Here is a 26,045-nt window from a genome sequence, read left to right on the forward strand (position 1 = left end):
CTGACATTCCCTGCTCTCGACAGGCCTGTTAGCCCTGTCAGAGTGCTTCGGGGAACGTTATGAGTCTGCTCTGTCTAAACCAGGTGCTTCCATGGCCGCGGCTCTGGTCCGCCTGACAAGCTCTAGAGCTAGAGGGAACCTCAACGTGACAAGTTGCCTCCAGCGTAGGCCCCTAGTAGCCGTGCAGAAAGGGAGGCAGGCAGCTGTCTCCATGAGTTCTCAGTCGCTTAGAGGCTTTATTTTAAAGGAAGTAGTACACTTTGGAGGACTCCTAGGCCTCTCGGGTATGCATCACTTGCCCTCCAAGTTCAGCGAGTACCTCCAGACCCCTGTGGGGCGGCTGAGCAACTTCGAGGCCCATTGGTTGACCCCACTCCCCCACCCCCGGAGGCCCTCTGTGCGTGCCGCGCGATGGGCTACACACTGGCCGTCCCTCGAGGAGCGCTACATTTCCAGAGCCCTCGAACAGCCTCAGGACAGCATTTCGGGTGAGTCCGACTTTGTCATGGCCCTTGTGTGAGCTGCCATGGGAAAACACTGTGCTTTGAATACTTCGAGGACCTCGTACCTGAAGTCACTCTGCCCGAGGAGAAAGCCAGCATGTTACCATGCCGTGTCGCTAACGGCACGCCCAGCACGAACACAGTCCTGGAAGTAAGACCCCGAGTGGCCGTGCAGAAGCGGAGGCGTGCAGCGGTTTCCAGGAGGCGGCGGCCTCGGCTCTGGGCACCTTCAACGGCAGCAGGGTATTCTGGACACCTAGGAGGCTGGCGCGGGCCCCCTGTTCCCGGCAGGAACACTGAGTACCGCCAGGCCCACCTGGGTCTGCTAAGCAACATCCAGGCCCGTAGCCCTTTAGAGCCCCTCTGTGTATGCCGAGCGTAGGGAAACGCGCTGCACTCTCCTTGGGAGCAGCTTAAGGTCCTCAACACTCGCACACGTTCACGGACACCGTTCTGGCACGTCCCACATGGCGTCCAAGTCTTACGCATTACCCGAGGCTGAGCTGAACTCAGAGAAACCCTCGGCTTCGCATTCCACCTAGGACCTCCTGCCTGAAGTCACCGTGCCTCCCAGAGAGAGTCGGCTTGTGTTCTTACTGCCATGTAAGTCCCCTTCCTCCCGTGGCACTGCAGGCTTTGAATCGCCACAGGCCCAGAGGAGCAGCTACGGCGTTCCTTGGTTGAGGCAGTTCGCTTGATGCAGAACACCCTACTTCGAGAAGTTGATTCAGGGAAGGAAACTCAGGGTGACCTGTGTCTCTTTGGGCTTGTTAGAAACCACGGGGATGTCTGCTGAGTGCGCCCACGGAAACGGGGGCCTGCTGCAAGTAGCCTTGCTTTCCCGTTTGGAAGGCTGCGTTCATGCTGCCTTGAAGCTACCTGACATTCCCTGCTCTCGACAGGCCTGTTAGCCCTGTCAGAGTGCTTCGGGGAACGTTATGAGTCTGCTCTGTCTAAACCAGGTGCTTCCATGGCCGCGGCTCTGGTCCGCCTGACAAGCTCTAGAGCTAGAGGGAACCTCAACGTGACAAGTTGCCTCCAGCGTAGGCCCCTAGTAGCCGTGCAGAAAGGGAGGCAGGCAGCTGTCTCCATGAGTTCTCAGTCGCTTAGAGGCTTTATTTTAAAGGAAGTAGTACACTTTGGAGGACTCCTAGGCCTCTCGGGTATGCATCACTTGCCCTCCAAGTTCAGCGAGTACCTCCAGACCCCTGTGGGGCGGCTGAGCAACTTCGAGGCCCATTGGTTGACCCCACTCCCCCACCCCCGGAGGCCCTCTGTGCGTGCCGCGCGATGGGCTACACACTGGCCGTCCCTCGAGGAGCGCTACATTTCCAGAGCCCTCGAACAGCCTCAGGACAGCATTTCGGGTGAGTCCGACTTTGTCATGGCCCTTGTGTGAGCTGCCATGGGAAAACACTGTGCTTTGAATACTTCGAGGACCTCGTACCTGAAGTCACTCTGCCCGAGGAGAAAGCCAGCATGTTACCATGCCGTGTCGCTAACGGCACGCCCAGCACGAACACAGTCCTGGAAGTAAGACCCCGAGTGGCCGTGCAGAAGCGGAGGCGTGCAGCGGTTTCCAGGAGGCGGCGGCCTCGGCTCTGGGCACCTTCAACGGCAGCAGGGTATTCTGGACACCTAGGAGGCTGGCGCGGGCCCCCTGTTCCCGGCAGGAACACTGAGTACCGCCAGGCCCACCTGGGTCTGCTAAGCAACATCCAGGCCCGTAGCCCTTTAGAGCCCCTCTGTGTATGCCGAGCGTAGGGAAACGCGCTGCACTCTCCTTGGGAGCAGCTTAAGGTCCTCAGCACTCGCACACGTTCACGGACACCGTTCTGGCACGTCCCACATGGCGTCCAAGTCTTACGCATTACCCGAGGCTGAGCTGAACTCAGAGAAACCCTCGGTTTCCCATTCCACCTAGGACCTCCTGCCTGAAGTCACCGTGCCTCCCAGAGAGAGTCGGCTTGCGTTCTTACGGCAATGTAAGTCCCCTTCCTCCTGTGGCACTGCAGGCTTTCAATAGCCACAGGCCCAGAGGAGCAGCTACGGCATTCCTTGGTTGAGGCAGTTCGCTTGATGCAGAACACCTTACTTCGAGAAGTTGATTCAGGAAGGAAACTCAGGGTGACCTGTGTCTCTTTGGGCTTGTTAGAAACCACGGGGATGTCTGCTGAGTGCGCCCACGGAAACGGGGGCCTGCTGCAAGTAGCCTTGCTTTCCCGTTTGGAAGGCTGCGTTCATGCTGCCTTGAAGCTACCTGACATTCCCTGCTCTCGACAGGCCTGTTAGCCCTGTCAGAGTGCTTCGGGGAACGTTATGAGTCTGCTCTGTCTAAACCAGGTGCTTCCATGGCCGCGGCTCTGGTCCGCCTGACAAGCTCTAGAGCTAGAGGGAACCTCAACGTGACAAGTTGCCTCCAGCGTAGGCCCCTAGTAGCCGTGCAGAAAGGGAGGCAGGCAGCTGTCTCCATGAGTTCTCAGTCGCTTAGAGGCTTTATTTTAAAGGAAGTAGTACACTTTGGAGGACTCCTAGGCCTCTCGGGTATGCATCACTTGCCCTCCAAGTTCAGCGAGTACCTCCAGACCCCTGTGGGGCGGCTGAGCAACTTCGAGGCCCATTGGTTGACCCCACTCCCCCACCCCCGGAGGCCCTCTGTGCGTGCCGCGCGATGGGCTACACACTGGCCGTCCCTCGAGGAGCGCTACATTTCCAGAGCCCTCGAACAGCCTCAGGACAGCATTTCGGGTGAGTCCGACTTTGTCATGGCCCTTGTGTGAGCTGCCATGGGAAAACACTGTGCTTTGAATACTTCGAGGACCTCGTACCTGAAGTCACTCTGCCCGAGGAGAAAGCCAGCATGTTACCATGCCGTGTCGCTAACGGCACGCCCAGCACGAACACAGTCCTGGAAGTAAGACCCCGAGTGGCCGTGCAGAAGCGGAGGCGTGCAGCGGTTTCCAGGAGGCGGCGGCCTCGGCTCTGGGCACCTTCAACGGCAGCAGGGTATTCTGGACACCTAGGAGGCTGGCGCGGGCCCCCTGTTCCCGGCAGGAACACTGAGTACCGCCAGGCCCACCTGGGTCTGCTAAGCAACATCCAGGCCCGTAGCCCTTTAGAGCCCCTCTGTGTATGCCGAGCGTAGGGAAACGCGCTGCACTCTCCTTGGGAGCAGCTTAAGGTCCTCAACACTCGCACACGTTCACGGACACCGTTCTGGCACGTCCCACATGGCGTCCAAGTCTTACGCATTACCCGAGGCTGAGCTGAACTCAGAGAAACCCTCGGCTTCGCATTCCACCTAGGACCTCCTGCCTGAAGTCACCGTGCCTCCCAGAGAGAGTCGGCTTGTGTTCTTACTGCCATGTAAGTCCCCTTCCTCCCGTGGCACTGCAGGCTTTGAATCGCCACAGGCCCAGAGGAGCAGCTACGGCGTTCCTTGGTTGAGGCAGTTCGCTTGATGCAGAACACCCTACTTCGAGAAGTTGATTCAGGGAAGGAAACTCAGGGTGACCTGTGTCTCTTTGGGCTTGTTAGAAACCACGGGGATGTCTGCTGAGTGCGCCCACGGAAACGGGGGCCTGCTGCAAGTAGCCTTGCTTTCCCGTTTGGAAGGCTGCGTTCATGCTGCCTTGAAGCTACCTGACATTCCCTGCTCTCGACAGGCCTGTTAGCCCTGTCAGAGTGCTTCGGGGAACGTTATGAGTCTGCTCTGTCTAAACCAGGTGCTTCCATGGCCGCGGCTCTGGTCCGCCTGACAAGCTCTAGAGCTAGAGGGAACCTCAACGTGACAAGTTGCCTCCAGCGTAGGCCCCTAGTAGCCGTGCAGAAAGGGAGGCAGGCAGCTGTCTCCATGAGTTCTCAGTCGCTTAGAGGCTTTATTTTAAAGGAAGTAGTACACTTTGGAGGACTCCTAGGCCTCTCGGGTATGCATCACTTGCCCTCCAAGTTCAGCGAGTACCTCCAGACCCCTGTGGGGCGGCTGAGCAACTTCGAGGCCCATTGGTTGACCCCACTCCCCCACCCCCGGAGGCCCTCTGTGCGTGCCGCGCGATGGGCTACACACTGGCCGTCCCTCGAGGAGCGCTACATTTCCAGAGCCCTCGAACAGCCTCAGGACAGCATTTCGGGTGAGTCCGACTTTGTCATGGCCCTTGTGTGAGCTGCCATGGGAAAACACTGTGCTTTGAATACTTCGAGGACCTCGTACCTGAAGTCACTCTGCCCGAGGAGAAAGCCAGCATGTTACCATGCCGTGTCGCTAACGGCACGCCCAGCACGAACACAGTCCTGGAAGTAAGACCCCGAGTGGCCGTGCAGAAGCGGAGGCGTGCAGCGGTTTCCAGGAGGCGGCGGCCTCGGCTCTGGGCACCTTCAACGGCAGCAGGGTATTCTGGACACCTAGGAGGCTGGCGCGGGCCCCCTGTTCCCGGCAGGAACACTGAGTACCGCCAGGCCCACCTGGGTCTGCTAAGCAACATCCAGGCCCGTAGCCCTTTAGAGCCCCTCTGTGTATGCCGAGCGTAGGGAAACGCGCTGCACTCTCCTTGGGAGCAGCTTAAGGTCCTCAGCACTCGCACACGTTCACGGACACCGTTCTGGCACGTCCCACATGGCGTCCAAGTCTTACGCATTACCCGAGGCTGAGCTGAACTCAGAGAAACCCTCGGTTTCCCATTCCACCTAGGACCTCCTGCCTGAAGTCACCGTGCCTCCCAGAGAGAGTCGGCTTGCGTTCTTACTGCCATGTAAGTCCCCTTCCTCCCGTGGCACTGCAGGCTTTGAATAGCCACAGGCCCAGAGGAGCAGCTACGGCATTCCTTGGTTGAGGCAGTTCGCTTGATGCAGAACACCTTACTTCGAGAAGTTGATTCAGGGAAGGAAACTCAGGGTGACCTGTGTCTCTTTGGGCTTGTTAGAAACCACGGGGATGTCTGCTGAGTGCGCCCACGGAAACGGGGGCCTGCTGCAAGTAGCCTTGCTTTCCCGTTTGGAAGGCTGCGTTCATGCTGCCTTGAAGCTACCTGACATTCCCTGCTCTCGACAGGCCTGTTAGCCCTGTCAGAGTGCTTCGGGGAACGTTATGAGTCTGCTCTGTCTAAACCAGGTGCTTCCATGGCCGCGGCTCTGGTCCGCCTGACAAGCTCTAGAGCTAGAGGGAACCTCAACGTGACAAGTTGCCTCCAGCGTAGGCCCCTAGTAGCCGTGCAGAAAGGGAGGCAGGCAGCTGTCTCCATGAGTTCTCAGTCGCTTAGAGGCTTTATTTTAAAGGAAGTAGTACACTTTGGAGGACTCCTAGGCCTCTCGGGTATGCATCACTTGCCCTCCAAGTTCAGCGAGTACCTCCAGACCCCTGTGGGGCGGCTGAGCAACTTCGAGGCCCATTGGTTGACCCCACTCCCCCACCCCCGGAGGCCCTCTGTGCGTGCCGCGCGATGGGCTACACACTGGCCGTCCCTCGAGGAGCGCTACATTTCCAGAGCCCTCGAACAGCCTCAGGACAGCATTTCGGGTGAGTCCGACTTTGTCATGGCCCTTGTGTGAGCTGCCATGGGAAAACACAGTGCTTTGAATACTTCGAGGACCTCGTACCTGAAGTCACTCTGCCCGAGGAGAAAGCCAGCATGTTACCATGCCGTGTCGCTAACGGCACGCCCAGCACGAACACAGTCCTGGAAGTAAGACCCCGAGTGGCCGTGCAGAAGCGGAGGCGTGCAGCGGTTTCCAGGAGGCGGCGGCCTCGGCTCTGGGCACCTTCAACGGCAGCAGGGTATTCTGGACACCTAGGAGGCTGGCGCGGGCCCCCTGTTCCCGGCAGGAACACTGAGTACCGCCAGGCCCACCTGGGTCTGCTAAGCAACATCCAGGCCCGTAGCCCTTTAGAGCCCCTCTGTGTATGCCGAGCGTAGGGAAAAGCGCTGCACTCTCCTTGGGAGCCGCGGAAGGACCTCAGCACTCGCACACGTTCACGGACACCGTTCTGGCACGTCCCACATGGCGTCCAAGTCTTACGCATTACCCGAGGCTGAGCTGAACTCAGAGAAACCCTCGGCTTCGCATTCCACCTAGGACCTCCTGCCTGAAGTCACCGTGCCTCCCAGAGAGAGTCGGCTTGCGTTCTTACTGCCATGTAAGTCCCCTTCCTCCTGTGGCACTGCAGGCTTTGAATAGCCACAGGCCCAGAGGAGCAGCTACGGCATTCCTTGGTTGAGGCAGTTCGCTTGATGCAGAACACCTTACTTCGAGAAGTTGATTCAGGGAAGGAAACTCAGGGTGACCTGTGTCTCTTTGGGCTTGTTAGAAACCACGGGGATGTCTGCTGAGTGCGCCCACGGAAACGGGGGCCTGCTGCAAGTAGCCTTGCTTTCCCGTTTGGAAGGCTGCGTTCATGCTGCCTTGAAGCTACCTGACATTCCCTGCTCTCGACAGGCCTGTTAGCCCTGTCAGAGTGCTTCGGGGAACGTTATGAGTCTGCTCTGTCTAAACCAGGTGCTTCCATGGCCGCGGCTCTGGTCCGCCTGACAAGCTCTAGAGCTAGAGGGAACCTCAACGTGACAAGTTGCCTCCAGCGTAGGCCCCTAGTAGCCGTGCAGAAAGGGAGGCAGGCAGCTGTCTCCATGAGTTCTCAGTCGCTTAGAGGCTTTATTTTAAAGGAAGTAGTACACTTTGGAGGACTCCTAGGCCTCTCGGGTATGCATCACTTGCCCTCCAAGTTCAGCGAGTACCTCCAGACCCCTGTGGGGCGGCTGAGCAACTTCGAGGCCCATTGGTTGACCCCACTCCCCCACCCCCGGAGGCCCTCTGTGCGTGCCGCGCGATGGGCTACACACTGGCCGTCCCTCGAGGAGCGCTACATTTCCAGAGCCCTCGAACAGCCTCAGGACAGCATTTCGGGTGAGTCCGACTTTGTCATGGCCCTTGTGTCAGCTGCCATGGGAAAACACTGTGCTTTGAATACTTCGAGGACCTCGTACCTGAAGTCACTCTGCCCGAGGAGAAAGCCAGCATGTTACCATGCCGTGTCGCTAACGGCACGCCCAGCACGAACACAGTCCTGGAAGTAAGACCCCGAGTGGCCGTGCAGAAGCGGAGGCGTGCAGCGGTTTCCAGGAGGCGGCGGCCTCGGCTCTGGGCACCTTCAACGGCAGCAGGGTATTCTGGACACCTAGGAGGCTGGCGCGGGCCCCCTGTTCCCGGCAGGAACACTGAGTACCGCCAGGCCCACCTGGGTCTGCTAAGCAACATCCAGGCCCGTAGCCCTTTAGAGCCCCTCTGTGTATGCCGAGCGTAGGGAAACGCGCTGCACTCTCCTTGGGAGCAGCTTAAGGTCCTCAACACTCGCACACGTTCACGGACACCGTTCTGGCACGTCCCACATGGCGTCCAAGTCTTACGCATTACCCGAGGCTGAGCTGAACTCAGAGAAACCCTCGGCTTCGCATTCCACCTAGGACCTCCTGCCTGAAGTCACCGTGCCTCCCAGAGAGAGTCGGCTTGTGTTCTTACTGCCATGTAAGTCCCCTTCCTCCCGTGGCACTGCAGGCTTTGAATCGCCACAGGCCCAGAGGAGCAGCTACGGCATTCCTTGGTTGAGGCAGTTCGCTTGATGCAGAACACCCTACTTCGAGAAGTTGATTCAGGGAAGGAAACTCAGGGTGACCTGTGTCTCTTTGGGCTTGTTAGAAACCACGGGGATGTCTGCTGAGTGCGCCCACGGAAACGGGGGCCTGCTGCAAGTAGCCTTGCTTTCCCGTTTGGAAGGCTGCGTTCATGCTGCCTTGAAGCTACCTGACATTCCCTGCTCTCGACAGGCCTGTTAGCCCTGTCAGAGTGCTTCGGGGAACGTTATGAGTCTGCTCTGTCTAAACCAGGTGCTTCCATGGCCGCGGCTCTGGTCCGCCTGACAAGCTCTAGAGCTAGAGGGAACCTCAACGTGACAAGTTGCCTCCAGCGTAGGCCCCTAGTAGCCGTGCAGAAAGGGAGGCAGGCAGCTGTCTCCATGAGTTCTCAGTCGCTTAGAGGCTTTATTTTAAAGGAAGTAGTACACTTTGGAGGACTCCTAGGCCTCTCGGGTATGCATCACTTGCCCTCCAAGTTCAGCGAGTACCTCCAGACCCCTGTGGGGCGGCTGAGCAACTTCGAGGCCCATTGGTTGACCCCACTCCCCCACCCCCGGAGGCCCTCTGTGCGTGCCGCGCGATGGGCTACACACTGGCCGTCCCTCGAGGAGCGCTACATTTCCAGAGCCCTCGAACAGCCTCAGGACAGCATTTCGGGTGAGTCCGACTTTGTCATGGCCCTTGTGTCAGCTGCCATGGGAAAACACTGTGCTTTGAATACTTCGAGGACCTCGTACCTGAAGTCACTCTGCCCGAGGAGAAAGTCAGCATCTTACCATGCCGTGTCGCTAACGGCACGCCCAGCACGAACACAGGCCTGGAAGTAAGACCCCGAGGGGTAGTGCAGAAGCGGAGGCGTGCAGCGGTTTCCAGGAGGCGGCGGCCTCGGCTCTGGGCACCTTCAACGGCAGCAGGGTATTCTGGACACCTAGGAGGCTGGCGCGGGCCCCCTGTTCCCGGCAGGAACACTGAGTACCGCCAGGCCCACCTGGGTCTGCTAAGCAACATCCAGGCCCGTAGCCCTTTAGAGCCCCTCTGTGTATGCCGAGCGTAGGGAAACGCGCTGCACTCTCCTTGGGAGCAGCTTAAGGTCCTCAGCACTCGCGCACGTTCACGGACACCGTTCTGGCACGTCCCACATGGCGTCCAAGTCTTACGCATTACCCGAGGCTGAGCTGAACTCAGAGAAACCCTCGGCTTCGCATTCCACCTAGGACCTCCTGCCTGAAGTCACCGTGCCTCCCAGAGAGAGTCGGCTTGTGTTCTTACTGCCATGTAAGTCCCCTTCCTCCCGTGGCACTGCAGGCTTTGAATCGCCACAGGCCCAGAGGAGCAGCTACGGCGTTCCTTGGTTGAGGCAGTTCGCTTGATGCAGAACACCCTACTTCGAGAAGTTGATTCAGGGAAGGAAACTCAGGGTGACCTGTGTCTCTTTGGGCTTGTTAGAAACCACGGGGATGTCTGCTGAGTGCGCCCACGGAAACGGGGGCCTGCTGCAAGTAGCCTTGCTTTCCCGTTTGGAAGGCTGCGTTCATGCTGCCTTGAAGCTACCTGACATTCCCTGCTCTCGACAGGCCTGTTAGCCCTGTCAGAGTGCTTCGGGGAACGTTATGGGTCTGCTCTGTCTAAACCAGGTGCTTCCATGGCCGCGGCTCTGGTCCGCCTGACAAGCTCTAGAGCTAGAGGGAACCTCAACGTGACAAGTTGCCTCCAGCGTAGGCCCCTAGTAGCCGTGCAGAAAGGGAGGCAGGCAGCTGTCTCCATGAGTTCTCAGTCGCTTAGAGGCTTTATTTTAAAGGAAGTAGTACACTTTGGAGGACTCCTAGGCCTCTCGGGTATGCATCACTTGCCCTCCAAGTTCAGCGAGTACCTCCAGACCCCTGTGGGGCGGCTGAGCAACTTCGAGGCCCATTGGTTGACCCCACTCCCCCACCCCCGGAGGCCCTCTGTGCGTGCCGCGCGATGGGCTACACACTGGACGTCCCTCGAGGAGCGCTGCATTTCCAGAGCCCTCGAACAGCCTCAGGACAGCATTTCGGGTGAGTCCGACTTTGTCATGGCCCTTGTGTGAGCTGCCATGGGAAAACACTGTGCTTTGAATACTTCGAGGACCTCGTACCTGAAGTCACTCTGCCCGAGGAGAAAGCCAGCATGTTACCATGCCGTGTCGCTAACGGCACGCCCAGCACGAACACAGTCCTGGAAGTAAGACCCCGAGTGGCCGTGCAGAAGCGGAGGCGTGCAGCGGTTTCCAGGAGGCGGCGGCCTCGGCTCTGGGCACCTTCAACGGCAGCAGGGTATTCTGGACACCTAGGAGGCTGGCGCGGGCCCCCTGTTCCCGGCAGGAACACTGAGTACCGCCAGGCCCACCTGGGTCTGCTAAGCAACATCCAGGCCCGTAGCCCTTTAGAGCCCCTCTGTGTATGCCGAGCGTAGGGAAACGCGCTGCACTCTCCTTGGGAGCAGCTTAAGGTCCTCAGCACTCGCACACGTTCACGGACACCGTTCTGGCACGTCCCACATGGCGTCCAAGTCTTACGCATTACCCGAGGCTGAGCTGAACTCAGAGAAACCCTCGGCTTCGCATTCCACCTAGGACCTCCTGCCTGAAGTCACCGTGCCTCCCAGAGAGAGTCGGCTTGTGTTCTTACTGCCATGTAAGTCCCCTTCCTCCCGTGGCACTGCAGGCTTTGAATCGCCACAGGCCCAGAGGAGCAGCTACGGCGTTCCTTGGTTGAGGCAGTTCGCTTGATGCAGAACACCCTACTTCGAGAAGTTGATTCAGGGAAGGAAACTCAGGGTGACCTGTGTCTCTTTGGGCTTGTTAGAAACCACGGGGATGTCTGCTGAGTGCGCCCACGGAAACGGGGGCCTGCTGCAAGTAGCCTTGCTTTCCCGTTTGGAAGGCTGCGTTCATGCTGCCTTGAAGCTACCTGACATTCCCTGCTCTCGACAGGCCTGTTAGCCCTGTCAGAGTGCTTCGGGGAACGTTATGAGTCTGCTCTGTCTAAACCAGGTGCTTCCATGGCCGCGGCTCTGGTCCGCCTGACAAGCTCTAGAGCTAGAGGGAACCTCAACGTGACAAGTTGCCTCCAGCGTAGGCCCCTAGTAGCCGTGCAGAAAGGGAGGCAGGCAGCTGTCTCCATGAGTTCTCAGTCGCTTAGAGGCTTTATTTTAAAGGAAGTAGTACACTTTGGAGGACTCCTAGGCCTCTCGGGTATGCATCACTTGCCCTCCAAGTTCAGCGAGTACCTCCAGACCCCTGTGGGGCGGCTGAGCAACTTCGAGGCCCATTGGTTGACCCCACTCCCCCACCCCCGGAGGCCCTCTGTGCGTGCCGCGCGATGGGCTACACACTGGCCGTCCCTCGAGGAGCGCTACATTTCCAGAGCCCTCGAACAGCCTCAGGACAGCATTTCGGGTGAGTCCGACTTTGTCATGGCCCTTGTGTGAGCTGCCATGGGAAAACACAGTGCTTTGAATACTTCGAGGACCTCGTACCTGAAGTCACTCTGCCCGAGGAGAAAGCCAGCATGTTACCATGCCGTGTCGCTAACGGCACGCCCAGCACGAACACAGTCCTGGAAGTAAGACCCCGAGTGGCCGTGCAGAAGCGGAGGCGTGCAGCGGTTTCCAGGAGGCGGCGGCCTCGGCTCTGGGCACCTTCAACGGCAGCAGGGTATTCTGGACACCTAGGAGGCTGGCGCGGGCCCCCTGTTCCCGGCAGGAACACTGAGTACCGCCAGGCCCACCTGGGTCTGCTAAGCAACATCCAGGCCCGTAGCCCTTTAGAGCCCCTCTGTGTATGCCGAGCGTAGGGAAACGCGCTGCACTCTCCTTGGGAGCAGCTTAAGGTCCTCAACACTCGCACACGTTCACGGACACCGTTCTGGCACGTCCCACATGGCGTCCAAGTCTTACGCATTACCCGAGGCTGAGCTGAACTCAGAGAAACCCTCGGCTTCGCATTCCACCTAGGACCTCCTGCCTGAAGTCACCGTGCCTCCCAGAGAGAGTCGGCTTGTGTTCTTACTGCCATGTAAGTCCCCTTCCTCCCGTGGCACTGCAGGCTTTGAATCGCCACAGGCCCAGAGGAGCAGCTACGGCATTCCTTGGTTGAGGCAGTTCGCTTGATGCAGAACACCCTACTTCGAGAAGTTGATTCAGGGAAGGAAACTCAGGGTGACCTGTGTCTCTTTGGGCTTGTTAGAAACCACGGGGATGTCTGCTGAGTGCGCCCACGGAAACGGGGGCCTGCTGCAAGTAGCCTTGCTTTCCCGTTTGGAAGGCTGCGTTCATGCTGCCTTGAAGCTACCTGACATTCCCTGCTCTCGACAGGCCTGTTAGCCCTGTCAGAGTGCTTCGGGGAACGTTATGAGTCTGCTCTGTCTAAACCAGGTGCTTCCATGGCCGCGGCTCTGGTCCGCCTGACAAGCTCTAGAGCTAGAGGGAACCTCAACGTGACAAGTTGCCTCCAGCGTAGGCCCCTAGTAGCCGTGCAGAAAGGGAGGCAGGCAGCTGTCTCCATGAGTTCTCAGTTGCTTAGAGGCTTTATTTTAAAGGAAGTAGTACACTTTGGAGGACTCCTAGGCCTCTCGGGTATGCATCACTTGCCCTCCAAGTTCAGCGAGTACCTCCAGACCCCTGTGGGGCGGCTGAGCAACTTCGAGGCCCATTGGTTGACCCCACTCCCCCACCCCCGGAGGCCCTCTGTGCGTGCCGCGCGATGGGCTACACACTGGCCGTCCCTCGAGGAGCGCTACATTTCCAGAGCCCTCGAACAGCCTCAGGACAGCATTTCGGGTGAGTCCGACTTTGTCATGGCCCTTGTGTCAGCTGCCATGGGAAAACACTGTGCTTTGAATACTTCGAGGACCTCGTACCTGAAGTCACTCTGCCCGAGGAGAAAGTCAGCATCTTACCATGCCGTGTCGCTAACGGCACGCCCAGCACGAACACAGGCCTGGAAGTAAGACCCCGAGGGGTAGTGCAGAAGCGGAGGCGTGCAGCGGTTTCCAGGAGGCGGCGGCCTCGGCTCTGGGCACCTTCAACGGCAGCAGGGTATTCTGGACACCTAGGAGGCTGGCGCGGGCCCCCTGTTCCCGGCAGGAACACTGAGTACCGCCAGGCCCACCTGGGTCTGCTAAGCAACATCCAGGCCCGTAGCCCTTTAGAGCCCCTCTGTGTATGCCGAGCGTAGGGAAAAGCGCTGCACTCTCCTTGGGAGCCGCGGAAGGACCTCAGCACTCGCACACGTTCACGGACACCGTTCTGGCACGTCCCACATGGCGTCGAAGTCTTACGCATTACCCGAGGCTGAGCTGAACTCAGAGAAACCCTCGGCTTCGCATTCCACCTAGGACCTCCTGCCTGAAGTCACCGTGCCTCCCAGAGAGAGTCGGCTTGCGTTCTTACTGCCATGTAAGTCCCCTTCCTCCTGTGGCACTGCAGGCTTTGAATAGCCACAGGCCCAGAGGAGCAGCTACGGCATTCCTTGGTTGAGGCAGTTCGCTTGATGCAGAACACCTTACTTCGAGAAGTTGATTCAGGGAAGGAAACTCAGGGTGACCTGTGTCTCTTTGGGCTTGTTAGAAACCACGGGGATGTCTGCTGAGTGCGCCCACGGAAACGGGGGCCTGCTGCAAGTAGCCTTGCTTTCCCGTTTGGAAGGCTGCGTTCATGCTGCCTTGAAGCTACCTGACATTCCCTGCTCTCGACAGGCCTGTTAGCCCTGTCAGAGTGCTTCGGGGAACGTTATGAGTCTGCTCTGTCTAAACCAGGTGCTTCCATGGCCGCGGCTCTGGTCCGCCTGACAAGCTCTAGAGCTAGAGGGAACCTCAACGTGACAAGTTGCCTCCAGCGTAGGCCCCTAGTAGCCGTGCAGAAAGGGAGGCAGGCAGCTGTCTCCATGAGTTCTCAGTCGCTTAGAGGCTTTATTTTAAAGGAAGTAGTACACTTTGGAGGACTCCTAGGCCTCTCGGGTATGCATCACTTGCCCTCCAAGTTCAGCGAGTACCTCCAGACCCCTGTGGGGCGGCTGAGCAACTTCGAGGCCCATTGGTTGACCCCACTCCCCCACCCCCGGAGGCCCTCTGTGCGTGCCGCGCGATGGGCTACACACTGGCCGTCCCTCGAGGAGCGCTACATTTCCAGAGCCCTCGAACAGCCTCAGGACAGCATTTCGGGTGAGTCCGACTTTGTCATGGCCCTTGTGTCAGCTGCCATGGGAAAACACTGTGCTTTGAATACTTCGAGGACCTCGTACCTGAAGTCACTCTGCCCGAGGAGAAAGCCAGCATGTTACCATGCCGTGTCGCTAACGGCACGCCCAGCACGAACACAGGCCTGGAAGTAAGACCCCGAGTGGCCGTGCAGAAGCGGAGGCGTGCAGCGGTTTCCAGGAGGCGGCGGCCTCGGCTCTGGGCACCTTCAACGGCAGCAGGGTATTCTGGACACCTAGGAGGCTGGCGCGGGCCCCCTGTTCCCGGCAGGAACACTGAGTACCGCCAGGCCCACCTGGGTCTGCTAAGCAACATCCAGGCCCGTAGCCCTTTAGAGCCCCTCTGTGTATGCCGAGCGTAGGGAAACGCGCTGCACTCTCCTTGGGAGCAGCTTAAGGTCCTCAGCACTCGCACACGTTCACGGACACCGTTCTGGCACGTCCCACATGGCGTCCAAGTCTTACGCATTACCCGAGGCTGAGCTGAACTCAGAGAAACCCTCGGCTTCGCATTCCACCTAGGACCTCCTGCCTGAAGTCACCGTGCCTCCCAGAGAGAGTCGGCTTGTGTTCTTACTGCCATGTAAGTCCCCTTCCTCCCGTGGCACTGCAGGCTTTGAATCGCCACAGGCCCAGAGGAGCAGCTACGGCGTTCCTTGGTTGAGGCAGTTCGCTTGATGCAGAACACCCTACTTCGAGAAGTTGATTCAGGGAAGGAAACTCAGGGTGACCTGTGTCTCTTTGGGCTTGTTAGAAACCACGGGGATGTCTGCTGAGTGCGCCCACGGAAACGGGGGCCTGCTGCAAGTAGCCTTGCTTTCCCGTTTGGAAGGCTGCGTTCATGCTGCCTTGAAGCTACCTGACATTCCCTGCTCTCGACAGGCCTGTTAGCCCTGTCAGAGTGCTTCGGGGAACGTTATGGGTCTGCTCTGTCTAAACCAGGTGCTTCCATGGCCGCGGCTCTGGTCCGCCTGACAAGCTCTAGAGCTAGAGGGAACCTCAACGTGACAAGTTGCCTCCAGCGTAGGCCCCTAGTAGCCGTGCAGAAAGGGAGGCAGGCAGCTGTCTCCATGAGTTCTCAGTCGCTTAGAGGCTTTATTTTAAAGGAAGTAGTACACTTTGGAGGACTCCTAGGCCTCTCGGGTATGCATCACTTGCCCTCCAAGTTCAGCGAGTACCTCCAGACCCCTGTGGGGCGGCTGAGCAACTTCGAGGCCCATTGGTTGACCCCACTCCCCCACCCCCGGAGGCCCTCTGTGCGTGCCGCGCGATGGGCTACACACTGGACGTCCCTCGAGGAGCGCTGCATTTCCAGAGCCCTCGAACAGCCTCAGGACAGCATTTCGGGTGAGTCCGACTTTGTCATGGCCCTTGTGTGAGCTGCCATGGGAAAACACTGTGCTTTGAATACTTCGAGGACCTCGTACCTGAAGTCACTCTGCCCGAGGAGAAAGCCAGCATGTTACCATGCCGTGTCGCTAACGGCACGCCCAGCACGAACACAGTCCTGGAAGTAAGACCCCGAGTGGCCGTGCAGAAGCGGAGGCGTGCAGCGGTTTCCAGGAGGCGGCGGCCTCGGCTCTGGGCACCTTCAACGGCAGCAGGGTATTCTGGACACCTAGGAGGCTGGCGCGGGCCCCCTGTTCCCGGCAGGAACACTGAGTACCGCCAGGCCCACCTGGGTCTGCTAAGCAACATCCAGGCCCGTAGCCCTTTAGAGCCCCTCTGTGTATGCCGAGCGTAGGGAAACGCGCTGCACTCTCCTTGGGAGCAGCTTAAGGTCCTCAACACTCGCACACGTTCACGGACACCGTTCTGGCACGTCCCACATGGCGTCCAAGTCTTACGCATTACCCGAGGCTGAGCTGAACTCAGAGAAACCCTCGGCTTCGCATTCCACCTAGGACCTCCTGCCTGAAGTCACCGTGCCTCCCAGAGAGAGTCGGCTTGTGTTCTTACTGCCATGTAAGTCCCCTTCCTCCCGTGGCACTGCAGGCTTTGAATCGCCACAGGCCCAGAGGAGCAGCTACGGCGTTCCTTGGTTGAGGCAGTTCGCTTGATGCAGAACACCCTACTTCGAGAAGTTGATTCAGGGAAGGAAACTCAGGGTGACCTGTGTCTCTTTGGGCTTGTTAGAAACCACGGGGATGTCTGCTGAGTGCGCCCACGGAAACGGGGGCCTGCTGCAAGTAGCCTTGCTTTCCCGTTTGGAAGGCTGCGTTCATGCTGCCTTGAAGCTACCTGACATTCCCTGCTCTCGACAGGCCTGTTAGCCCTGTCAGAGTGCTTCGGGGAACGTTATGAGTCTGCTCTGTCTAAACCAGGTGCTTCCATGGCCGCGGCTCTGGTCCGCCTGACAAGCTCTAGAGCTAGAGGGAACCTCAACGTGACAAGTTGCCTCCAGCGTAGGCCCCTAGTAGCCGTGCAGAAAGGGAGGCAGGCAGCTGTCTCCATGAGTTCTCAGTCGCTTAGAGGCTTTATTTTAAAGGAAGTAGTACACTTTGGAGGACTCCTAGGCCTCTCGGGTATGCATCACTTGCCCTCCAAGTTCAGCGAGTACTTCCAGACCCCTGTGGGGCGGCTGAGCAACTTCGAGGCCCATTGGTTGACCCCACTCCCCCACCCCCGGAGGCCCTCTGTGCGTGCCGCGCGATGGGCTACACACTGGCCGTCCCTCGAGGAGCGCTACATTTCCAGAGCCCTCGAACAGCCTCAGGACAGCATTTCGGGTGAGTCCGACTTTGTCATGGTCCTTGTGTCAGCTGCCATGGGAAAACACTGTGCTTTGAATACTTCGAGGACCTCGTACCTGAAGTCACTCTGCCCGAGGAGAAAGTCAGCATCTTACCATGCCGTGTCGCTAACGGCACGCCCAGCACGAACACAGGCCTGGAAGTAAGACCCCGAGGGGTAGTGCAGAAGCGGAGGCGTGCAGCGGTTTCCAGGAGGCGGCGGCCTCGGCTCTGGGCACCTTCAACGGCAGCAGGGTATTCTGGACACCTAGGAGGCTGGCGCGGGCCCCCTGTTCCCGGCAGGAACACTGAGTACCGCCAGGCCCACCTGGGTCTGCTAAGCAACATCCAGGCCCGTAGCCCTTTAGAGCCCCTCTGTGTATGCCGAGCGTAGGGAAACGCGCTGCACTCTCCTTGGGAGCAGCTTAAGGTCCTCAGCACTCGCACACGTTCACGGACACCGTTCTGGCACGTCCCACATGGCGTCCAAGTCTTACGCATTACCCGAGGCTGAGCTGAACTCAGAGAAACCCTCGGCTTCGCATTCCACCTAGGACCTCCTGCCTGAAGTCACCGTGCCTCCCAGAGAGAGTCGGCTTGTGTTCTTACTGCCATGTAAGTCCCCTTCCTCCCGTGGCACTGCAGGCTTTGAATCGCCACAGGCCCAGAGGAGCAGCTACGGCGTTCCTTGGTTGAGGCAGTTCGCTTGATGCAGAACACCCTACTTCGAGAAGTTGATTCAGGGAAGGAAACTCAGGGTGACCTGTGTCTCTTTGGGCTTGTTAGAAACCACGGGGATGTCTGCTGAGTGCGCCCACGGAAACGGGGGCCTGCTGCAAGTAGCCTTGCTTTCCCGTTTGGAAGGCTGCGTTCATGCTGCCTTGAAGCTACCTGACATTCCCTGCTCTCGACAGGCCTGTTAGCCCTGTCAGAGTGCTTCGGGGAACGTTATGAGTCTGCTCTGTCTAAACCAGGTGCTTCCATGGCCGCGGCTCTGGTCCGCCTGACAAGCTCTAGAGCTAGAGGGAACCTCAACGTGACAAGTTGCCTCCAGCGTAGGCCCCTAGTAGCCGTGCAGAAAGGGAGGCAGGCAGCTGTCTCCATGAGTTCTCAGTCGCTTAGAGGCTTTATTTTAAAGGAAGTAGTACACTTTGGAGGACTCCTAGGCCTCTCGGGTATGCATCACTTGCCCTCCAAGTTCAGCGAGTACCTCCAGACCCCTGTGGGGCGGCTGAGCAACTTCGAGGCCCATTGGTTGACCCCACTCCCCCACCCCCGGAGGCCCTCTGTGCGTGCCGCGCGATGGGCTACACACTGGACGTCCCTCGAGGAGCGCTGCATTTCCAGAGCCCTCGAACAGCCTCAGGACAGCATTTCGGGTGAGTCCGACTTTGTCATGGCCCTTGTGTGAGCTGCCATGGGAAAACACTGTGCTTTGAATACTTCGAGGACCTCGTACCTGAAGTCACTCTGCCCGAGGAGAAAGTCAGCATCTTACCATGCCGTGTCGCTAACGGCACGCCCAGCACGAACACAGGCCTGGAAGTAAGACCCCGAGGGGTAGTGCAGAAGCGGAGGCGTGCAGCGGTTTCCAGGAGGCGGCGGCCTCGGCTCTGGGCACCTTCAACGGCAGCAGGGTATTCTGGACACCTAGGAGGCTGGCGCGGGCCCCCTGTTCCCGGCAGGAACACTGAGTACCGCCAGGCCCACCTGGGTCTGCTAAGCAACATCCAGGCCCGTAGCCCTTTAGAGCCCCTCTGTGTATGCCGAGCGTAGGGAAAAGCGCTGCACTCTCCTTGGGAGCCGCGGAAGGACCTCAGCACTCGCACACGTTCACGGACACCGTTCTGGCACGTCCCACATGGCGTCCAAGTCTTACGCATTACCCGAGGCTGAGCTGAACTCAGAGAAACCCTCGGCTTCGCATTCCACCTAGGACCTCCTGCCTGAAGTCACCGTGCCTCCCAGAGAGAGTCGGCTTGCGTTCTTACTGCCATGTAAGTCCCCTTCCTCCTGTGGCACTGCAGGCTTTGAATAGCCACAGGCCCAGAGGAGCAGCTACGGCATTCCTTGGTTGAGGCAGTTCGCTTGATGCAGAACACCTTACTTCGAGAAGTTGATTCAGGGAAGGAAACTCAGGGTGACCTGTGTCTCTTTGGGCTTGTTAGAAACCACGGGGATGTCTGCTGAGTGCGCCCACGGAAACGGGGGCCTGCTGCAAGTAGCCTTGCTTTCCCGTTTGGAAGGCTGCGTTCATGCTGCCTTGAAGCTACCTGACATTCCCTGCTCTCGACAGGCCTGTTAGCCCTGTCAGAGTGCTTCGGGGAACGTTATGAGTCTGCTCTGTCTAAACCAGGTGCTTCCATGGCCGCGGCTCTGGTCCGCCTGACAAGCTCTAGAGCTAGAGGGAACCTCAACGTGACAAGTTGCCTCCAGCGTAGGCCCCTAGTAGCCGTGCAGAAAGGGAGGCAGGCAGCTGTCTCCATGAGTTCTCAGTCGCTTAGAGGCTTTATTTTAAAGGAAGTAGTACACTTTGGAGGACTCCTAGGCCTCTCGGGTATGCATCACTTGCCCTCCAAGTTCAGCGAGTACCTCCAGACCCCTGTGGGGCGGCTGAGCAACTTCGAGGCCCATTGGTTGACCCCACTCCCCCACCCCCGGAGGCCCTCTGTGCGTGCCGCGCGATGGGCTACACACTGGCCGTCCCTCGAGGAGCGCTACATTTCCAGAGCCCTCGAACAGCCTCAGGACAGCATTTCGGGTGAGTCCGACTTTGTCATGGCCCTTGTGTCAGCTGCCATGGGAAAACACTGTGCTTTGAATACTTCGAGGACCTCGTACCTGAAGTCACTCTGCCCGAGGAGAAAGCCAGCATGTTACCATGCCGTGTCGCTAACGGCACGCCCAGCACGAACACAGTCCTGGAAGTAAGACCCCGAGTGGCCGTGCAGAAGCGGAGGCGTGCAGCGGTTTCCAGGAGGCGGCGGCCTCGGCTCTGGGCACCTTCAACGGCAGCAGGGTATTCTGGACACCTAGGAGGCTGGCGCGGGCCCCCTGTTCCCGGCAGGAACACTGAGTACCGCCAGGCCCACCTGGGTCTGCTAAGCAACATCCAGGCCCGTAGCCCTTTAGAGCCCCTCTGTGTATGCCGAGCGTAGGGAAACGCGCTGCACTCTCCTTGGGAGCAGCTTAAGGTCCTCAGCACTCGCACACGTTCACGGACACCGTTCTGGCACGTCCCACATGGCGTCCAAGTCTTACGCATTACCCGAGGCTGAGCTGAACTCAGAGAAACCCTCGGCTTCGCATTCCACCTAGGACCTCCTGCCTGAAGTCACCGTGCCTCCCAGAGAGAGTCGGCTTGTGTTCTTACTGCCATGTAAGTCCCCTTCCTCCCGTGGCACTGCAGGCTTTGAATCGCCACAGGCCCAGAGGAGCAGCTACGGCGTTCCTTGGTTGAGGCAGTTCGCTTGATGCAGAACACCCTACTTCGAGAAGTTGATTCAGGGAAGGAAACTCAGGGTGACCTGTGTCTCTTTGGGCTTGTTAGAAACCACGGGGATGTCTGCTGAGTGCGCCCACGGAAACGGGGGCCTGCTGCAAGTAGCCTTGCTTTCCCGTTTGGAAGGCTGCGTTCATGCTGCCTTGAAGCTACCTGACATTCCCTGCTCTCGACAGGCCTGTTAGCCCTGTCAGAGTGCTTCGGGGAACGTTATGAGTCTGCTCTGTCTAAACCAGGTGCTTCCATGGCCGCGGCTCTGGTCCGCCTGACAAGCTCTAGAGCTAGAGGGAACCTCAACGTGACAAGTTGCCTCCAGCGTAGGCCCCTAGTAGCCGTGCAGAAAGGGAGGCAGGCAGCTGTCTCCATGAGTTCTCAGTCGCTTAGAGGCTTTATTTTAAAGGAAGTAGTACACTTTGGAGGACTCCTAGGCCTCTCGGGTATGCATCACTTGCCCTCCAAGTTCAGCGAGTACTTCCAGACCCCTGTGGGGCGGCTGAGCAACTTCGAGGCCCATTGGTTGACCCCACTCCCCCACCCCCGGAGGCCCTCTGTGCGTGCCGCGCGATGGGCTACACACTGGCCGTCCCTCGAGGAGCGCTACATTTCCAGAGCCCTCGAACAGCCTCAGGACAGCATTTCGGGTGAGTCCGACTTTGTCATGGTCCTTGTGTCAGCTGCCATGGGAAAACACTGTGCTTTGAATACTTCGAGGACCTCGTACCTGAAGTCACTCTGCCCGAGGAGAAAGCCAGCATCTTACCATGCCGTGTCGCTAACGGCACGCCCAGCACGAACACAGGCCTGGAAGTAAGACCCCGAGGGGTAGTGCAGAAGCGGAGGCGTGCAGCGGTTTCCAGGAGGCGGCGGCCTCGGCTCTGGGCACCTTCAACGGCAGCAGGGTATTCTGGACACCTAGGAGGCTGGCGCGGGCCCCCTGTTCCCGGCAGGAACACTGAGTACCGCCAGGCCCACCTGGGTCTGCTAAGCAACATCCAGGCCCGTAGCCCTTTAGAGCCCCTCTGTGTATGCCGAGCGTAGGGAAACGCGCTGCACTCTCCTTGGGAGCAGCTTAAGGTCCTCAGCACTCGCACACGTTCACGGACACCGTTCTGGCACGTCCCACATGGCGTCCAAGTCTTACGCATTACCCGAGGCTGAGCTGAACTCAGAGAAACCCTCGGCTTCGCATTCCACCTAGGACCTCCTGCCTGAAGTCACCGTGCCTCCCAGAGAGAGTCGGCTTGTGTTCTTACTGCCATGTAAGTCCCCTTCCTCCCGTGGCACTGCAGGCTTTGAATCGCCACAGGCCCAGAGGAGCAGCTACGGCGTTCCTTGGTTGAGGCAGTTCGCTTGATGCAGAACACCCTACTTCGAGAAGTTGATTCAGGGAAGGAAACTCAGGGTGACCTGTGTCTCTTTGGGCTTGTTAGAAACCACGGGGATGTCTGCTGAGTGCGCCCACGGAAACGGGGGCCTGCTGCAAGTAGCCTTGCTTTCCCGTTTGGAAGGCTGCGTTCATGCTGCCTTGAAGCTACCTGACATTCCCTGCTCTCGACAGGCCTGTTAGCCCTGTCAGAGTGCTTCGGGGAACGTTATGAGTCTGCTCTGTCTAAACCAGGTGCTTCCATGGCCGCGGCTCTGGTCCGCCTGACAAGCTCTAGAGCTAGAGGGAACCTCAACGTGACAAGTTGCCTCCAGCGTAGGCCCCTAGTAGCCGTGCAGAAAGGGAGGCAGGCAGCTGTCTCCATGAGTTCTCAGTCGCTTAGAGGCTTTATTTTAAAGGAAGTAGTACACTTTGGAGGACTCCTAGGCCTCTCGGGTATGCATCACTTGCCCTCCAAGTTCAGCGAGTACCTCCAGACCCCTGTGGGGCGGCTGAGCAACTTCGAGGCCCATTGGTTGACCCCACTCCCCCACCCCCGGAGGCCCTCTGTGCGTGCCGCGCGATGGGCTACACACTGGCCGTCCCTCGAGGAGCGCTACATTTCCAGAGCCCTCGAACAGCCTCAGGACAGCATTTCGGGTGAGTCCGACTTTGTCATGGCCCTTGTGTGAGCTGCCATGGGAAAACACTGTGCTTTGAATACTTCGAGGACCTCGTACCTGAAGTCACTCTGCCCGAGGAGAAAGCCAGCATGTTACCATGCCGTGTCGCTAACGGCACGCCCAGCACGAACACAGGCCTGGAAGTAAGACCCCGAGTGGCCGTGCAGAAGCGGAGGCGTGCAGCGGTTTCCAGGAGGCGGCGGCCTCGGCTCTGGGCACCTTCAACGGCAGCAGGGTATTCTGGACACCTAGGAGGCTGGCGCGGGCCCCCTGTTCCCGGCAGGAACACTGAGTACCGCCAGGCCCACCTGGGTCTGCTAAGCAACATCCAGGCCCGTAGCCCTTTAGAGCCCCTCTGTGTATGCCGAGCGTAGGGAAACGCGCTGCACTCTCCTTGGGAGCAGCTTAAGGTCCTCAGCACTCGCACACGTTCACGGACACCGTTCTGGCACGTCCCACATGGCGTCCAAGTCTTACGCATTACCCGAGGCTGAGCTGAACTCAGAGAAACCCTCGGCTTCGCATTCCACCTAGGACCTCCTGCCTGAAGTCACCGTGCCTCCCAGAGAGAGTCGGCTTGTGTTCTTACTGCCATGTAAGTCCCCTTCCTCCCGTGGCACTGCAGGCTTTGAATCGCCACAGGCCCAGAGGAGCAGCTACGGCGTTCCTTGGTTGAGGCAGTTCGCTTGATGCAGAACACCCTACTTCGAGAAGTTGATTCAGGGAAGGAAACTCAGGGTGACCTGTGTCTCTTTGGGCTTGTTAGAAACCACGGGGATGTCTGCTGAGTGCGCCCACGGAAACGGGGGCCTGCTGCAAGTAGCCTTGCTTTCCCGTTTGGAAGGCTGCGTTCATGCTGCCTTGAAGCTACCTGACATTCCCTGCTCTCGACAGGCCTGTTAGCCCTGTCAGAGTGCTTCGGGGAACGTTATGAGTCTGCTCTGTCTAAACCAGGTGCTTCCATGGCCGCGGCTCTGGTCCGCCTGACAAGCTCTAGAGCTAGAGGGAACCTCAACGTGACAAGTTGCCTCCAGCGTAGGCCCCTAGTAGCCGTGCAGAAAGGGAGGCAGGCAGCTGTCTCCATGAGTTCTCAGTCACTTAGAGGCTTTATTTTAAAGGAAGTAGTACACTTTGGAGGACTCCTAGGCCTCTCAGGTATGCATCACTTGCCCTCCAAGTTCAGCGAGTACCTCCAGACCCCTGTGGGTCGGCTGAGCAACTTCGAGGCCCATTGGTTGACCCCACTCCCCCACCCCCGGAGGCCCTCTGTGCGTGCCGCGCGATGGGCTACACACTGGCCGTCCCTCGAGGAGCGCTACATTTCCAGAGCCCTCGAACAGCCTCAGGACAGCATTTCGGGTGAGTCCGACTTTGTCATGGCCCTTGTGTGAGCTGCCATGGGAAAACACTGTGCTTTGAATACTTCGAGGACCTCGTACCTGAAGTCACTCTGCCCGAGGAGAAAGCCAGCATGTTACCATGCCGTGTCGCTAACGGCACGCCCAGCACGAACACAGGCCTGGAAGTAAGACCCCGAGTGGCCGTGCAGAAGCGGAGGCGTGCAGCGGTTTCCAGGAGGCGGCGGCCTCGGCTCTGGGCACCTTCAACGGCAGCAGGGTATTCTGGACACCTAGGAGGCTGGCGCGGGCCCCCTGTTCCCGGCAGGAACACTGAGTACCGCCAGGCCCACCTGGGTCTGCTAAGCAACATCCAGGCCCGTAGCCCTTTAGAGCCCCTCTGTGTATGCCGAGCGTAGGGAAACGCGCTGCACTCTCCTTGGGAGCAGCTTAAGGTCCTCAGCACTCGCACACGTTCACGGACACCGTTCTGGCACGTCCCACATGGCGTCCAAGTCTTACGCATTACCCGAGGCTGAGCTGAACTCAGAGAAACCCTCGGCTTCGCATTCCACCTAGGACCTCCTGCCTGAAGTCACCGTGCCTCCCAGAGAGAGTCGGCTTGTGTTCTTACTGCCATGTAAGTCCCCTTCCTCCCGTGGCACTGCAGGCTTTGAATCGCCACAGGCCCAGAGGAGCAGCTACGGCGTTCCTTGGTTGAGGCAGTTCGCTTGATGCAGAACACCCTACTTCGAGAAGTTGATTCAGGGAAGGAAACTCAGGGTGACCTGTGTCTCTTTGGGCTTGTTAGAAACCACGGGGATGTCTGCTGAGTGCGCCCACGGAAACGGGGGCCTGCTGCAAGTAGCCTTGCTTTCCCGTTTGGAAGGCTGCGTTCATGCTGCCTTGAAGCTACCTGACATTCCCTGCTCTCGACAGGCCTGTTAGCCCTGTCAGAGTGCTTCGGGGAACGTTATGAGTCTGCTCTGTCTAAACCAGGTGCTTCCATGGCCGCGGCTCTGGTCCGCCTGACAAGCTCTAGAGCTAGAGGGAACCTCAACGTGACAAGTTGCCTCCAGCGTAGGCCCCTAGTAGCCGTGCAGAAAGGGAGGCAGGCAGCTGTCTCCATGAGTTCTCAGTCGCTTAGAGGCTTTATTTTAAAGGAAGTAGTACACTTTGGAGGACTCCTAGGCCTCTCGGGTATGCATCACTTGCCCTCCAAGTTCAGCGAGTACCTCCAGACCCCTGTGGGGCGGCTGAGCAACTTCGAGGCCCATTGGTTGACCCCACTCCCCCACCCCCGGAGGCCCTCTGTGCGTGCCGCGCGATGGGCTACACACTGGCCGTCCCTCGAGGAGCGCTACATTTCCAGAGCCCTCGAACAGCCTCAGGACAGCATTTCGGGTGAGTCCGACTTTGTCATGGCCCTTGTGTGAGCTGCCATGGGAAAACACTGTGCTTTGAATACTTCGAGGACCTCGTACCTGAAGTCACTCTGCCCGAGGAGAAAGCCAGCATGTTACCATGCCGTGTCGCTAACGGCACGCCCAGCACGAACACAGGCCTGGAAGTAAGACCCCGAGTGGCCGTGCAGAAGCGGAGGCGTGCAGCGGTTTCCAGGAGGCGGCGGCCTCGGCTCTGGGCACCTTCAACGGCAGCAGGGTATTCTGGACACCTAGGAGGCTGGCGCGGGCCCCCTGTTCCCGGCAGGAACACTGAGTACCGCCAGGCCCACCTGGGTCTGCTAAGCAACATCCAGGCCCGTAGCCCTTTAGAGCCCCTCTGTGTATGCCGAGCGTAGGGAAACGCGCTGCACTCTCCTTGGGAGCAGCTTAAGGTCCTCAGCACTCGCACACGTTCACGGACACCGTTCTGGCACGTCCCACATGGCGTCCAAGTCTTACGCATTACCCGAGGCTGAGCTGAACTCAGAGAAACCCTCGGCTTCGCATTCCACCTAGGACCTCCTGCCTGAAGTCACCGTGCCTCCCAGAGAGAGTCGGCTTGTGTTCTTACTGCCATGTAAGTCCCCTTCCTCCCGTGGCACTGCAGGCTTTGAATCGCCACAGGCCCAGAGGAGCAGCTA

Source organism: Stenella coeruleoalba (assembly GCF_951394435.1).
Source record: "Stenella coeruleoalba genome assembly, chromosome: 1".
In the NCBI taxonomy this organism is placed as follows: Eukaryota; Metazoa; Chordata; class Mammalia; order Artiodactyla; family Delphinidae; genus Stenella; species Stenella coeruleoalba.